Source organism: Rattus rattus, chromosome 6 (assembly GCF_011064425.1).
Source record: "Rattus rattus isolate New Zealand chromosome 6, Rrattus_CSIRO_v1, whole genome shotgun sequence".
Classification (NCBI taxonomy): domain Eukaryota; kingdom Metazoa; phylum Chordata; class Mammalia; order Rodentia; family Muridae; genus Rattus; species Rattus rattus.
This window is the reverse complement of record NC_046159.1, coordinates 16,958,184-16,961,693: the sequence shown is the minus strand read 5'-3', so window position 1 is coordinate 16,961,693 and position 3,510 is coordinate 16,958,184. Positions and strand designations below refer to the sequence as shown.

The 3,510-nt window shown below is 42.5% G+C and overlaps 1 non-coding gene across 1 annotated transcript; it reads right to left on the bottom strand.

Moving 5' to 3' along the window:
• Positions 1-3,378: 3,378 nt before the first annotated feature.
• Positions 3,379-3,510, bottom strand: LOC116904713. The gene has a single exon (XR_004388407.1). It is a non-coding gene; the product is annotated as a small nucleolar RNA SNORA17 (small nucleolar RNA).

Genomic DNA, 3,510 nt, shown 5'->3' with positions numbered 1-3,510 from the left:
CTGGGGGTGATCACAAGTCCTTTGATTCAAGCTATAGCAATAGTCATGCCTAAAGCAGAAAGAACAGCTACACGTGTATCTGGCTTCTAGGGTGGAGCTTGGTTAGACACCTGTAACCTCAGTACTGAGGGAAGTCATGGAAAGAGGATCAAAACCAAATTCAAAGCCATCTTCCTCTGTACATTGAGTTTGAAACCAGGGTGGCTATGAAATCCTGACCCCAACAAAAGCAAAAACTAAAGAAACAAACCAAAAGTTGGGCTCCATAGAGTAAGAGAATAAATATTGCTTATTTTAAGCCCTCAATTTCTTGTTTTTCATTAAAACAGCCTAGAAAACTAACATAGTTAGAAAATAATAGAAACTTAACAATTTAACAAAAGGCACAAGTATATTAAAATAAAATAACATATCCAAATTAACAGACATAAGATACCTACATTGCATTAATTCTGATTAAAAATGCTATTCTGAATCACGTACAAACATAGCACAAGAATATCTGCAGACTCAGCTCATCTCATGATGATCAAACATTTTAGAAAATAAACTTTAAATCCTACAAAAAAAATAACCTTTCAAAATACAGTAATGACTTTTTGAATTCCAAACGAACCTTTAGGGCCAGTGTTTTCTCCATGTCATCAACAGTAAAGAATCTGGTGTAGTGACACACAGGTATTCCTTCCTAGTACTCAAAAGGCAAAAGCAGGGAGACCTCTGCAAATTCAGCACCACCATGGTCTAAATAGTAAGTTCTAGACAAGCCAAGGCTGCATAGAGACCTTGCTTCAAATAAACAAATAGATTAATTAATTAATAGAAAACATTTTTGAAAGAAAACTACATGGCTCACGTCCATAATTCTAACACACAAGAGGCTAGAAAAAGAACATCTGAAGAAAGTTCAAGGTTAGCCTGGGCCTTGAGTTCTAGGCCTGCAATATGAACAGTTATGACACTTTGTTTCAAAATTTTTTGAAAAGTGAAATGAGGAAAAAGGAAAAGGAGAGAACAATACAGGCCAATCTGTTACAAATTTAAGCAAGCGCTAACAGCCCTTAAAAATATGGGATTGCAAGCTGGTACAACCACTCTGGAAATCAGTCTGGCAGTTCCTCAGAAAACTGGACATAGTACTACCTGAGGACCCAGCTATAGCACTATGAGCATATACACAAAAGAAGCTTTAACATACAACAAAGACACATGCTCCACTATGTTCATAGCAGCCTTATTTATAATAGCCAGAAGTTGGAAGGAACCCTGATGTTCTTCAACAGAGGAATGGAAACAGAGGAAAATGTGGTATATTTTCACAATGGAGTACTTCTCCGCTATTAGAAACAATGACTTCATGAAATTCTTAGGCAAATGGATGGAACTAGAAAATATCATCCTGAGTGAGGTAACCCAATCTCAAAAAACCAAACATGGTATGCACTCACTGATAAGTGGATATTAGCCCAAAAGTTTGGAATACACAAGATACAATTTACAGACCACATGAAACTCAAGAAGAAGGAAGACAAAAGTGTGAATGCTTCAATCCTTCTTAGAAGGGGGAAAAAATTACTCACACCAGGAATTATACAGACAAAGTGTGGAGGAGAGACTGAAGGAGAGGTCATCCAGGATTGCCACACATGGGGATCCACCACATATACAGTCACAAAACCCAGACACTATTGTGGATGCCGAGAAGTACATGCTCACAGGAATCTGATATAGCTGTCTCCTGAAAGACTCTGCCAGAGCCTGACAAATACAGAGGCAGATGCTCGCAGCCGACCATTGGACTGAGAATGGGGTCTCCAATGGAGGAGTTAGAGAAAGAACTGAAGGAGCTGAAGGGGTTTGTAACCCCATAGGAAGAACAACAATATCAACCAACCAGAAGCCCCAGAGCTCACAGGGACTAAACCATCAATGAAAGAGTACATATAGAGTGACTCATGGCTCCAGCCACATATGTAGCAGAGGATGGTCTTGTTGGGCATCAATTGGAGGAGAGGCCTTTGGTCCTGTGAAGACTCATTTCCCCAGTGTAAGAGAATGCCAGGGCAGGGAGGCAGGAGAGAGTGGGAGGGTGGGTCAGGGATCACACGTATAGAAGCAGGGGGAGGGGACGTGGGGTAGGGGGTTTCTGGAGGGGAAACCAGGAAAGGAGATAATATTTTAAAAAACTATGACTAACATTGTAATCCAAATCAAAAGGCTATGATTAAGGATGTCACAGCCTGTACGGTAGCACCTGCTACTGTCATTTTGCTAAGTAGTCATGTGTTCAAATTGCATTCTTAATATTTTTCTTTGTTGAATGTTTCATTGGTTCTTTGTAAATTTCATACCACACACGATAGTCCCACTCATCTCCCCATGTACCTATCTTCCACCCTTGGAATCTCCTCACCAGCAGGGAGAAATAAAGAAAGATCTCATTGTGGAAGCTGTAGTGTGTCACAATATATCCCACAGTATACCCTTTTGTCCACATCTCTTTGCTTACAAATGTTCACTGCAATGACTTGTTGGTTTGCTCTGAGGCCTCTAGAGTCTACTACTCTATCAATACTGGTACCTCACTGGGACACCTCTTGCATATCCTGTTATTGCTGTTTGTCATGGAGATACTGTAGTTTTGGATCTGGCCCCTCCCTATATTCCAACAGTTCATCAATAGGGTAGATGTTAGGGTGAGATAACTCAAAGCCCTGTTTCTGGACCTGAATGGTATCTGAGTTGGTTAGTCTGCCACTTCTCCCACTCTCATGCCCTCAGGGCCAGCTCACCTACAACCTACACATTCAGGACCAGCTCTACTGTGTTGTCCAGGCAAGGTGAAGGACTTGTACTTCCTAGTGCTACAGCTGGTGAGGGGCAGGGTCAGCTCTCCTGACCTCATACCTCCAGGGCTACCTTTCCTATGAAGCTAAGGTAGGTGGTGTGGCCAGTCCTGCCCAGCCCTCAGATATCACCATGTCCTCAGGCAACAGCAGCCCAAACCAGGAAACCTTGCTTGACATTTGATGGTAATAGGTCCCTGTTGCTGCAGAGCCATAGATCCAGACATGGCCCCCAATGGAAGCATAGGTCAGGACCTCACCATGGTTTCAGGTAGCATCACCAGCTACTCACATCAGGCTGTCCCTTGCTACCCTGGAGTCTCCAGTTCTACCTTTCCTTATTATGCACACATTTTTTTCTGTTTCTCTTTCTCTTCCATTTCTCCACCACTTACTTTCTTCTCTTAGTGGCACCTGTAGTCTCTGGGTATCTGGAGTTATCAGGGACTGACAGGTTCCATACTGGTGGGTGTCTCAGGCTAGCTCCCTGGAGCTAGACTGGTAGTCCTCACAGACGTGCTTTTTCTCAGGGAATGTTAGTCTATTAATCATTCAGATGGTCGTGGGTGAGAATACTGAGTGTAGAAATAGCCTTTCTCCTCTCTGCCACATACTGATGCACATGTGACACAACATCCATACCTGCGGTACCTATAGGAGCAGG